This window comes from Macrotis lagotis, chromosome X (genome assembly GCF_037893015.1).
Source record: "Macrotis lagotis isolate mMagLag1 chromosome X, bilby.v1.9.chrom.fasta, whole genome shotgun sequence".
Lineage (NCBI taxonomy): Eukaryota > Metazoa > Chordata > Mammalia > Peramelemorphia > Peramelidae > Macrotis > Macrotis lagotis.
The window spans coordinates 353,527,185-353,540,991 of NC_133666.1; the positions used below are offsets into that span (position 1 = coordinate 353,527,185).

General features: G+C 37.9%; 1 pseudogene; it reads right to left on the bottom strand.

Moving 5' to 3' along the window:
• The window catches only part of LOC141499109 (TBC1 domain family member 22B-like), a 78,657-nt pseudogene extending 66,943 nt beyond the window's left edge, over positions 1–11,714 (bottom strand).
• Positions 11,715–13,807: the final 2,093 nt, after the last annotated feature.

Here is a 13,807-nt window from a genome sequence, read left to right on the forward strand (position 1 = left end):
GTTACTTACCCAGGAGGCCTTTTACTAGTATTATCACATCATCAACTTTTAATACTTCTTAGTATTGTAACCAAATCAGAAAATCTCAGATTTGGAAGATACCTCAGAGACCTTTTTGTCAAACCTGTATAAGCAAGTGTTTATCAAATCTTTGCTTAAAGACCTCCAGCGTCTGACAACCCACTCTTTTCTTCAGTAGTCATTCTATTTTTTGAGTAGTTTTACCTGATATGAAATTTTACTTACATTGAACCTAAATGTGCCTCTCTGAAACTTCATCCATTGTTCTCTGTGGTTCAACAAAACAAGATATACTTTCTTCATAGGAAGCACTTCAAGGTGTGTGACGCCTTAGAGTGCCCCTAAATCTTCTGGGCTAGGAGATAATAGGAAAAGCTTAAGGCATGGATGAGACAATTGGGCAATTGGAGAAATAGAGCCTACCAGGAGAGGCTATATTTTCTCCCCTTCCTTTCTCACTTACACTTCCCTCCAATTTGCAAGATGCTGAAAGGTAGAGGCAAAAAATAAAGTGAATAAATTATAAACTTTAGACTAAATGTCAGATACACTAGATACTGGAGATCCTGCTGAGTATGGAAAAGTTAAAAGCAAAACAGCTATGCATGCCCTTGCAGGAGTGGTTATGAAGAGGGCCTGAATATCTGGGATTTTGGAGGAGAAACTTGCCTGCCACAGGGGTTTGAGTAGAATTAAACATCCTGCAACTGGGTAAAGTGATGTCACTGATCAAAGTCATTTCTAATATTCTGATTAAATTTTTATACTGTGGTTTGTAAATGTAAATTTTGTAAATAGGGGAGAGAAGAGCTAATAATATACTGTGTATGCTCTGGTTCACCTTCCCAGTTTTAAGCAGTCTACTTCTCCCCTTTGGGATAAACATAACTGGTGATGTGGGGTGTACTCTTCATTAATCCTACAAACTTGAACTCCCAATGACTGTGTTTTCCTGAGAATTAGGAGCCTGTAATTAGCTCCCAATTTTGTTTTACCACTGAGCATCAATATATTTGATAAAAGGATATTTATTTCAAAGATATAGCAATAAGAAAGTATATGCATTTTCTGAAATCTTTCCAGGGCATACTCTTTCTCTTCTACTACCTCTTTCTGTGGAGAGCAGACTCAAAATGCAGGTGGTCAGCTCCTCCATACTAGACTGGCTGTAACACCTAGTTTGGACTCCAATTTCTGAACTCTAGTGGCTCATTTTCCTGACCTTTTGAAATTTATGAATTTGAGACCTCATTCAATTTAACAAGAACTGAAAAGAACAAACAAAAAGGTGAAGGACTAAAGTCTGTTCTTCAAGGCCCTGGGTGGCCTCAGAGGGGAGAAGCCCTTAATTGTCTCTCTCCTTACAACACTCACTGAATACTGTGAATGAAAGAATCACTAAGATCTCCCATGATCAAATGTGGCACAAGAGGAGGTCATAATGAGATTTGGGATATCTATATATTCCCTACAGTTTCTCTAAGATTGTTCTCTAATACATAATCACAGTTCATTTGGAAGTAAGTTTCCTCCTGCCTTCAAAATGGAGAGGTTACATCATTTGAATAAGCTGATGGGTTTTGCTCCTGCCTGAGATGGGCCATTAAAACAAAAGGGGGATCTGTCAGTAACAGAAATGAGAGCAATGGAATCTAATTGGGCAACCTATACATATAATTGTAAACCAGTAAGATAAGGAAATCCCATCTACAAGGGAATATAGCTGGAGAAGAGAGGCATCCAACTCTCTCTATGGAAGACAAAAAGGGGCTGTGGGTTAAATATGGGATGGTGAGAATAATCACTTTATGAAAGCAGCTAATGCCTGGAGGCAAGGACCATGGGTGCTGTAGGATGTTATGTCTTTTGAAGTTTTATCTTCACTAGAATAAACATTATTAAACTTGTGGGTTATATGAGCAATAAGATGACAGGTTAGAAATTTTCTTTTTTTTTAAAAATTATTTATTTCTTAAATATTTCTGAAATATTTCCATGGGGTTAAGAGGGGCTTGCACAATGTCATACATCTAGGTAACTATTAAGTATCTGAGACCAGATTTGAACTCAACATTTTCTCAGCTCTTCATGACCTCTCAAATCTCTCTTTTAGAAATGGTGGAAAAAAAAGATAAGGCTACTTTAGCTATCCATGGTTTAGAACAACCAGGATCCAAAAGGTGAAAAAAAGCAACAACTACTAGGAACTGCTGCTTACTGACCTTGAACTTACTCAGTACCCATCTACCATCCCCCAAATTTTATGCTACTGTAGTCAGGGTGTACTAGTAGATCCAAGGAAGTAAACCTGTCATAAATCCAGTCTTATATCAAAAAACCACCCTTATGCCCTAGGCAACTCCCACCTCTTTTCCAGTACTTGATTCAGGCTATGGATCCAGGCTTGGCCACAAAAGCTTGCTCAGGAATTTCCACCCAGAAGTGTCAATGCTGCAAAGTTCTAAACCGTCAGTTCTGGGGAAAATAGACACTGAACTGCTAGTGCCTCGTGAAAGAATGGAGGAAGAGAGAGAACAAGACCAGTCACCAGGACAGGATACTATACATAGAGTGAACCATGTAGCACTCTATCAAGCCTAAGGAAAAAAAAAGTATAGCACCCCTTTAGAGCCATTTTCACCCAAAATTCTATTGGGAGAGAGACCTAGGTTGGTGAATTGTGAGTTACTCAGTGTGGGAGAACACTCCCCAAGGAAACCACAATTAGAGGGGAGGGAGTCAGGAAGTGAACGAAAAGGAAATTAAGGAGAGAAAAGACTGAAAGCAGCAAATATTTAAGGAAGAAAAACTAAAAACCTTGAATGTGAACAGATGAATCAATAGGAAAAACAGTAGTACCACTGGTAGAAAATATTTTTCCAAGGTCTAGTAAACAAGTTCAGGTAGCTATAGATAAATACTGTGAAATAAAAGAAAATGATCTAATATTTGATGAGACAAAGGATCCTGTAGAATTTAAGGACAACACAGGGCCATTATACATTGTTCTAGAGTTGTTTAAAAGACAAATGATAATTATGAGAACCAGAACATATGTTCTGAACAGCAAATAGAAAAAAAAATCAGATTAGAATAAATCTAATATCTCTGATGGCATGTCTTTTCCCAAAGAACCAAAATAGAGAATAGTAGATTGGGAATGCAAATATAAATAGTGAAAGACAATCTGAGAGAAGAAAAAATAATAGAAGAAAAGATGCTCAGCAAACCATACTGATCTTGAAAACATACTGATCTTGAAAACAGACTCTGTAGAGACAATTTAAGGATTACAGGTCTCCCAGAAGAACAGGACACTGTCTGAATATCAGCTTACATGCATTTCACTCCTCCATTGCTCCCAGGTTTCCCTAACACACTTAAAGGTATTTTGTGGGGGGAGGTGTATAATTCTTTCTGCAGTGGTTTCATGTCCTCAGTGAAGGTGTTCTCTTTTTTTAGGCTTTTGCAAGGCAAATGGGGTTAAGTGGCTTGCCCAAGGCCACACAGCTAGGTAATTATTAAGTGTCTGAGGCTGGATTTGAACTCAGGTCCTCCTGACTCCAGGGCCATTGCTCTATCCACTGCACTGCCTAGCTGCCCCAAGTGATGTTGGTCTTACAAAGCAAGGGGTAATACCCCACTCCTCAGTTCCATTTAGCTACTAAAAGTTGGGTTAACTGTTGCATAGTAATATTTACTTCATAAGACATAATAACATGGGAGGCATAAATATCCATGCCACATCTTTGTACCTCTCAGTCTTTGGAAGAGGAAGGTATTAGTTTCATTACTTAGCTCAGTTCCTAAAAAGCACACAGTCATATTTTTTAATCTAACCCCCCATCACCTGGCTTTCTTGGGGCTTTCTGTTTGGGTGAGGTATCTGACTATACTATATTGCCTGGAATTCTGGCTCCAAGGTCACCATGGCTTGAACTCCTGGATCCAGTGGAGATCACTACCAGCTCTTAAAACTGAACACAAATGACACAGAACAGAAACAGTTGTCAAAACTGGGATAAAAGGAGAGGGGAAAGGAAGTCCTTTTACCAGTTTAGTTCATGGCAACAGCATTCTTTATCCTCTGAACCAGTAGGAATGGCATCAAGTGACCTACAGAAAAGGCTCACAATCTCCAATTTTAAAGATGAAGGCAGACAATCAAAGGATGCTACACCCACTTCTGTGGTAGGGGATATAGGTCTCCATGTCAGATAATCTAGACATGCCCAGACAAATCTGGTTCATACCAGTTGGATTTCATTTTAGTAGATTTACATCTATTGATTCAGCAAGTATCTACTGAGTACCTTAGAAGAGTTTGAAAATCACCTTTCAGGATATTGTTTTGGATACTGAGGTCTTTTCTTTTCTTTTAAATTTTTTTATTTTTTTAATTAAAAGAAATTAAATTTATTTACACATTTCTAAAATATTCTTGTTTGAGAGTAGACATAATACCCCTCCTTCACAAAAATATGAAACCTCAAGAGAAATAAAGTAGAAGAAAGAGAAAAAAATGTGTTTCAGTCTGTGTTCTGATACCAAAAGTTCTGTCTCAGATGGATAAGATTCTTTATCGTAAGTCCATCATAGAATTTACTTCCATATTTTTCTGAAGTTGCTGTTGCTGATTGTATTTCCCTCCATTCATTCATCCCCACAACACATTTTTGAAGAAGGACAGAGTGAAAGGAGAGAGAAACTATAATAGATTGTAGTGGGGCAGCAGACAAAGCATGCTGGGGGTCAGGAGGCCCCAAGCCTACATCCCATCCCAGAGATCCAGCAACCACCTAGCTCCATGGTCCTGGACAGAACAACCAATCCTACCACTTTACACAAAGTAAAAAAAGAAAATATGTTATTATATCCGACTATCCTCTCCTATGATCTACCCTTTCCTCTATCACCCACGTACCCCCTGCCCTTCCCCTGCCCCCTTCTTTCCTTTTTTCTTCTAGGTGTCTATAGCCTATTGAGTGTTTCCTCTCTGAGACATCTCCAATGAGAATGAAGGTTCCCTCATTCCCCCTTGACTTATCCATCTCTGTACCATTGCTAGAGCTACATGAAATATTTTAGCTTATTCTACCTCTCCTTTCTCTTAATCCCAGTACATTTCTTTTTCATTCATTGACTCTTTTTTTACAATATATTATATCTTCAAATTCAGGTCTCTCCTGTGCCTCATCTATAAAAGCTCATTCTCACTGCTCTATTAAATAATAAGTTTCATATGAGTATTATCAGTATCATCTTTCCATGCAGGAATACAGGCAGTTCATTATCATCAAGTCTCTCATAATTTACTCTTCTCATGCAATCTCTATCCTTCACCTGAGTCCTGTACTTGAAGGTTAACCTTTCTGTTCAGTTCTGGTTGTTTCAACAAGAACATTTGAAGTTCCTTCACTGAAAGTCCATCTTTTCCCTTGGAAGAGGATGTTCAGTTTTTCTGGGTAGTTGATTCTTGGTTGCATTCCAAGTTTTTTTGCATTCTAGAATACCATATTCCAAGTCTTATAAGCCCATAATGTGGATGTTTCCAAGTTCTGGGTAATCCTTATTATATGTAATATTTTAATTGTTTCCTTCTGGCTGCTTGTAATATTTTCTCTTTGACTTGCAAGTTCTGGAATGTGGCTATAATATTCCTGGTTGCTGTTTTGCTTTTTTTTTGGAACTCTTTTCGGGAGAGATTAGTGGATTCTCTAAATTTCTATTTTACCCTCTGCTTCTAGGATATCAGGGAAATGTTCCTGTTGAATTTCTTTAAAAATGAAGTCAAGACTCTTCCTGATCATGACTTACAGGTAGCTCAATGATTTTTAAATTATCTTTTCTTGATCTGTTTTTCAGATCAGTTATTTTTTACATTTTTAAATTAGAGATTTTCTTTATTTTGACTTTTGCAATTTTTTCCCTAACCTTATTTCCTTCCCCCCACCCCCACCTCCACAGAAGACAATTTGTCAGACTTTACATTGTTTCCAAGGAATACATTGATCCAAATTGAGTGTGATGAGAGATAAATCATATCCTTAAGGAAGAAACATAAAGTATAAAAGATGGCAAGATCACACAATAAGATATCAGGTTTTTTTCCCCTTAAATTTAAGGTAATAGTCTTTGGTCTTTGTTCAAATGCCACAGTTCTTTCTCTGGATACAGATGGTATTCTCCATTGCAGAGAGCCCCAAATTGTCCCTGATTGTTGCACTGATGGATTGAATGAGTCCATCAAAGTTGATCATCACCCCCATGTTGCTGTTAGGGTGTACAGTGTTTTTCTGGTTCTGCTCATCTCACTCAGCATCAGTTCATGCAAATCCTTCCAGGATTCCCACAATTGCCATGCCTTCTGGTTTTTAATAGAAAAATAGTGCTCCATGGCATACATATACCACAGTTTGCTAAGCCATTTCCCAATTGAAGGACATTTACTTGATTTCCAATTCTTTGCCACCACAAAAAGGTCTGCTATGAATATTTTTGTACAAGTGATGTTTTTACCCTTTTTCATCATCTCTTCAGGGTATAGACCCAATAGTGGTATTGCTGGATAAAAGAATATGCACATTTTTTTGCCCTTTGGGCATAGTTACAAATTTCTCTCCATAAAAGTTGGATGAGTTCTCACCTCCACCAACAATGTAATAGTGTCCTAAATTTCCCACAAACCTTCCAACAATGATCATTATCCTTTCTGGTTATATTGGCCAGTCTAAGAGGTGTGAGGTGGTACCTAGAGAAGCTTTAATTTGCATTTCTATAATAAGTAATGATTTAGAGCAATTTTTTTTCATATGACTATTGATTGCTTTGATCTCCTCATCTGTAAATTGCCTTTGCATATCATTTGATCATTTGTCAATTGGGCAATGACTTTTTTTAAAAAAAAATATGACTCAGTTCTCTGTATATTTTAGAAATGAGTCCTCTGTCAGAAACATTAGTTGTAAAGATTGTTTCCCAGTTTACTACACTTCTTTTGATCTTGGTTACAGTGGATTTGTCTGTGTAAAAGCTTTTTAATTTAATTTAATCAAAATCATCTAGTTTGTTTTTGGTGATGTTCTCCATCTCTTCCTTAGTCATAAACTGCTTCCCTTTCTATAGATCTGACAGGTAAACTAGTCCTTGATCTTCTGATTTGCTTATAGTATTGATTTTTTTATGTCTAAATCCTGTATCCATTTGGATCTTATCTTGGTATAGGGTGTAAGGTGTTGGTCTAATCTAAGTTTCTTTCATATTAACTTCCAATTTTCCCAGCAGTCTTTATCAAAGAGAGAATTTTTATCCCAATAGCTGGAGTCTTTGGGTTTATCAAACAGCCAATTACTATAATCATTTCCTGTTATTGCACCTCGTCTATTCCACTGGCCCATACCAGTTAGCCAATACCAGACAGTTCTGATGACTGATGCCTTATAATATAATTTTAGATCAGATAGGGCTAAGCCCGCTTCTTTTGAACTTTTTTTCACTGAATCCCTGGAAATTCTTGACTTTTTATTTCTCCATATGAATTTACTTACAACTTTTTCTAACTCATTAAAGTAATTTTTTGGAATTTTTCAGTAGTGTGTTGCTTTTGATTTTATTAATTTCTCCTTTAATTTTTAGAATTTCTAACTTGGTATTTAATTGGAGATTTTTAATTTGTTCTTTCTCTAATTTCTTTAGTTGCATGTTTAGTTTATTGAGTTCCTCTTTCTCTAATTTATTCATGTAAGCATTTAAAGATATAATATACCCTGACAGCTGCTTTGAGTTAATCCCATAGGTTTTGGTATGTTGTTTTACCATTGTCATTATCTAGAATAAAATAATTAATTCTTTATATTATTTTTTGGTTGATCCACTGTAAAATGAGGTTATTCTGTTTCCAATTAGATCTTGGTCTATATCTCCATGGCCCAATGTTGCATATGACTTTTATTGTATTGTAATCTATTTCTGCCTTTCTGCAGTTGATCATTAGGTTTTTATACCCTGGTACATGATCAATTTTTGTACAAGTTCCACATACTGCAGAAGAAAAGGTATATTACTTTCTATCCCCATTCAGTTTCCTCCATAAGTCTACCATATCTAGTTTTTCTAACAATCTATTTGCCTCCTTAACTTCATTCTTTTTTATTTTATGATTTGATTTATCTAGATCTGAGAGTGGGAGGTTGAGGTCTCACACTAGTAGAGTTTTGCTGTCTATGTTTTCATGTAGTTCTTTTAGCTTCTACTCTAAGAATTTGGATGCTATCCCATTGTGTGTGTGTGTGTGTGTGTGTATGTGTGTATATATATATATGTGTGTGTGTGTGTATGTGTGTGTGTATATATATATATATATATGTCTGTGTGTGTGTGTGTGTATTCCTTCCTTATCTCTTTTAATGCTAGTTTTGAAGCTGCTTTGTCTGAACCCTCGCTTTTTTCACTTCAGCTAAAACAAAATATATTATGCTCCAACCTTTTACCTTTACCCAATATGTGTCTTTCTGCTTCAAATGAGTTTCTTGTAAGCAGCATATTGTAGGATTCTGGTTTTTAATCCACTCTGCTATTTGCTTATAGCCACTTTCATCCCATTGGATGGAAGTTTCATGGATAAGTCAGGAGTCTCCACCACTTCTGTCTAGGTATATTCTCTCTGTTAGAGTTACAATTCTCAAGACTTATGAGAATCTTTTCCCCAGGATTGGATATAGTCAGTTTCAAGTTATTGGACAGTAGTTTTTTTCCTTTAGCCCCCCTCTTTTTGTTTACCTTTTCATGTTTCTCTTGAACCTCCTGTTTTATGTCCAAATTTTCTATTTAGCTCTGATCTTTTCATCAGAAAATTTTGAAATTCTTCCATTTTGTTAAATTTCTATCTTTTCCCCCTGAAAAAGAAGGTTCAGCTTTGTGGCAATTCTTGGATGCATTCCACGCTCCCTTGCTCTTTTGGAATATCTTGTTCTAGGCCCTTTGACTCCTTAATGTTGATGCAGCCAGATCCTGTATAATCCTTACTGTGTCTTCTTGGCATTTAAATTGTTTCTTTCTGGCTGCTTGCAGGATTTTCGCTTTTATCTGATCATTCTGGAATTTGACCACAACATTCCTTGGTATTTTTATTTTAGGATCTTTTTCTGGAGGGGATCAATGTATTCTTTCAATAACTACTTTGCCCTCTGCCTCCATGATATCAGGGCAATTTTCCATCACTAGACCCTGTAATTTTTTTTTTAGGTTTTTGCAAGGCAAATGGGGTTAAGTGACTTGCCCAAGGCCACACAGCTAGGTAATTATTAAGTGTCTGAGACCGGATTTGAACCCAGGTACTCCTGACTCCAAGGCTAGTGCTTTATCCCCTACACCACCTAGCCTACCCTAAGATCCTTGAAATATTAAGTCTAGGCTTTCTTTTTCTTTTCAATGTTTTCAGGAAGTCCAGTAATTCTAAGGTTGCCCCTCCTCGATCTATTCTTAAGGTCAGTGGCTTTGCTGATGAGGTATTTTACATTTTCTTCTTTTTTTCTATTTTTTGGTTTTGTTTAACAGGCTCTTGCTGTGTCATGAAGTCATTAGTTTCTGCAGACTCCATTCATTTTTTTTTAGAGAGGAGTTTTCTTCATTTACATTTTGCAACTCCTTTTCCAACTGGTCAATTCTATTTTTGAAAAAGCATTCCATTTGACCAATTGAGTTTTTGTGAGAATTATTCTCATTTTGTATTTCCCCAATTGAGGATCTGAGAGAATTATTCTTATTTTGTATTTGTCCAATTTTATCTTCCAGTGATTTTTTTTTTCTTGTTGCAAGGTGTTAATCTTCTCTTGGGTTTCTTTTCCCAAAATTTACAATTGACATTTAAACTCCTTCCTTATTTCTTCAAGGAAATCTTTATGTGCTGGAAACCAGATCATATTCTCCTCAGAGGCTCTAGGTCTCTCTGAGTTAGGGTCTTTTCTTTCCAAGAATTTTTCTATGGATCCACCTTTCTGCTGATCTTTCTTCATTTTGCTAAGGCCCTGAGTTGGGGAGGGGGTGGTTCACTGAGGTTTGGTGTCGGGATCCCTATAGGCTTTACTCCCTGCATGCAATACTTCCAGCTGCCTGGTAGGAGGGGCTAGTTGTTTTCTCTGGAGTGGCTGTGACCTTGATTGAGGCCCACTCCCTTAGCTTGGAGGGTGTGATTGAAGCTGTTAAATAATTTTGTCTTCAATCAATGGTGGGCTTTACCCTGGGGTGAGGTCATCTCTCTCTCCCTATTGTCAGCTGGGCTGGTTCTTCTGCTCACACAGCTGTGCCTGGTGCAGAAGTAGTTTGTAACTGTGTTTGTTCTTGAAAGAGGCCTCAGCTGCAATGGAGGCATGGACTCAGAGTTCCTTAGACCAGAGGAGCCCAGGGATGATATCTGCAGTTCTCCTGCAATAGAACTCTTCCCCCCAGCCCTATTGGCAAGCTCAAACACCAATGCCACTGCTCCCTATTTAATCCAAGCCCCCAAGGTCAGCCAGGCTCTAGCCCCATTGATCAAGCAGGTCCAGCTCTCCGGCCCTCAGGCTCCTGAGTCCAACCCCTCAGCTAATCAGGTTGATCAGTAGCTGATCTACTCTCTCCATCCAGACTCACCCAGAATCTCAGAAAACAAATCCTGAGGTAGATGTTCTTTCTCCTGGCTTTTCTTTCTGGATTTTGTGGATTGGATTTCTGTTAAGAGGTTTGTTTCATATCATAGATCGGGAAAGATCAGGAGACTTTAGTTATGTGCTTGTCTTCTGTCTACCATCTTGGCCAGAAGTCTCAGTTGTTTTTTCCAATGAGATATTTCACATATTCTTCTAGTTTTTCATTCTTTTGGTGTTGAATTATTGTGTCTTGATTTCTCGCAAAGTCATCAGTTTCCTTTAGCTCCATTCTACTTTTGAAGGATTTGTTTTCTTCAGAGAGCTTTTTTATCTCCTTTTCCATCTGGCCAATTCTGCTTTTTAAAGCATTCTTCTCCTCAATAACTTTTTGAACTGCTTTATCCATTTCACCTAAGCTGGTTTTTAACATGGTATTTTCTTCACCATTTTTTGGATCTCCTTGACTAAGCTGTTGACTTTGCTTTCATATTTTTGCTGCATATCTCTCAATTATCTTCCAAATTTTTCTTCTACCTCCCTTACTAAATTTTCAAAATCTTTTTTGAGCTCTGTCATAGCCCAAGCTCAACTTCTATATTTTTGAAATCTTTAGATGCAGAAGCTTGGACTTTCTCATCTTTAGATTGTGTATTTTGTTCCTCCATGGGACCAAAGTAATTGTCTATGGTCAGGTTCCTTTTTTCTTTTTACTCATTTCCCCAGTTTGTGCCTGGTTTTGGGGTGCTTCCTGAGCTTTTGAGTATTATTGGGACATCCCTATATGGACCTCAGTATGTGAGACTCTGGATGCTCTCCTGGTCTGTTGAATGGCCACAAGCTCATCCCTCTGGGGCCTCCGACTGCAACTAGGGTCTAAATGTGGTCAAAGCCCCAGAGTCCTGTCCCAAGGACAAAGGACAGACCTTGGCAATCTCCCTCCACTCTCTTTTCTTCTGTTGGCTGAGCAATCAGGGAGTAGTTGTCAACTGGCTCCTGCTGGGGGGGCTCTACAGGTCTGCTTCCATTTCCTGGAATCTGGGCTGTGCTCTCCACATTGAGGAGGTCCATGCTGGCCTGGGCTTCATGCTTGCTCTGGCAGAGGTCTCCCTGCTGACCTTCCAAGTTGTGCTTGGTGCTTCCTGGGGTGGCAGGTGTGGAACCTGCTTTGGCTGCCAGGGTCCCTGGGGCCCAGAAGACTGAAGCTCCTTCTCTCAGGTGTGCTGCCACCCCCCAGCCCCGTGGAACAATGAGAAAACTCCCTCTAAAAAGCAGATCAGCACTTGTGCTGTTTTCTATAGTTATACTTACCTGGGACACTGAAAGGTGAATTGATATGCATCACATAGCCAGTGAGTGCCAGGGTTTTGCTGATACAAAAGCCAGCTCTCTATTCATTATTCAATGTTTTCTCTCCCCTTTGTGTCTTTTTTTCCTATTTTTATTCTATTTTTAAAAATTTTTTTCAAGGCAAGTAAACAGCAAATTTAGTTGGAGGACAGAATTGAACTCATGTCCTCCTGACTACAGGGCCAGTGCTCTATCCACTGCCTATTGAATTTTAATAGGCTATCATAGCTCTGCAACAGGTATTTGTTTTGGTTTTCCTAACTTGGAAAATCATATTATAGAACTCAAATAGAGACAGTGGCCACTAATCCATACAAGAGGGTTCCTTGCAAGTCCTTGGAAAACCAAATATTAGCATCAACTATATTGAATTGTATTTTTATTTTGTTAAATGTGCTTGGGGTTGTTCTTGGGAGTTTGTGGGCCACCTTGTGTGGTTGAAAGCTCTATTTAAAAAAAGTAACCTTTAAATCACTTTGAAGTGAAGCATCTGAATTATGAGGAAACTGACAGTACTGGTCTTGTTTTTTTGGTACAGGTTTGTGAATTTCACTTTTCTTTTACTTTTTAAATTTCTTTTACTTTTAATTCCAATGAGATTAAAAGAAAGGGGAAATAGTAAAATGGTACACAAGGGGAGTTAGATAATTTGATAAGCTTCTCAGGTTTAGAATGATACCCTCTCCCATTCTTCCTGTTAGAAATTTCTCGTGTCATTTAATTGAGCTAATAGATGATAAAATGGAGTACATTCTCTCCTCAAGTATATGGCTAAAATGTACATTTATTGGGAACAAAGATTAGTTCTTGGGGAGACTCTTTAGCGTTCTTTAATAAAGACTTTGATTGGAGGTCTTAACATTATAGATTTAGAGCCAGAAGGAACCTTGGAAGCCTTTTAAGTCTTAACCTTCCTTTTGCAGATGAGTAACATTGGGCCAAGAGAAGTTAAATGAGTTACCCAGAATCACATAGCTAATAAATACTGAGGCTGATCTTAACTCAGGAAATCCTTGCACCATGCCTAGAACTTTATCTTCTTGACCCCATACTTCAACTATATGGAAGACGTAAGTGCCAACAAGCGCTAAAAGGAGAGCTTCCCACAGTGTTTTCTTTATTCCAGTACTAAGTTGGTTAGTTAATTGGTAGTTGCCCCTCATTCTCAAAGAGGTCCAAATTGGCATCACTACTATATTAGAATCAAGTTAGAGTGTGTCCCATTATGTTTGATCAGACCTATACAAACTCTAAAAGTTCTGGCACAAATAATCCATGTAAACATTTGGGGTGATAACTCTAAATTGTATCTTCCATTCTTTTGAGCTACTTCAATTCTGCTTTGCTCAAAGAATATAGCACTTTCTTTGATGGTGGTACACCATGCTAAGTGGAAGTTTACCAGCATCTCTCACATCTCATAATCAATTGCAAAGTTCTTCAGAAAGACCTTGAGAGAGCATCATTGTGTGTCACTTCTTTTGACCATCATGTGAGCACTTGCCTTCTGTGAGTTCTTCAAAAAATAATCTTTCAGGCAAATATACTTTGGAATTTGAACATCTGAGTTCTCTTTAGTAGAGTTTGAATGCTTTAAGAAAGGACCTCAGGGGGCAGAGTCAAGATGGCTGCAGGAGAACAGCCTCTTTTAGGTGCTCTCTCCAAAATATTTCAAGAACCTTAAAATTATGATTCTAACTAAATTTTCAAGAGATAGAAGCCACAGAAAGATCCAGTGAGGCAATTCCTCAGTCCAAGGTAACCCGGAAAATAGTTCCACTGTTTTGACAAAGGACCAGTTCAGAGATGAGCTA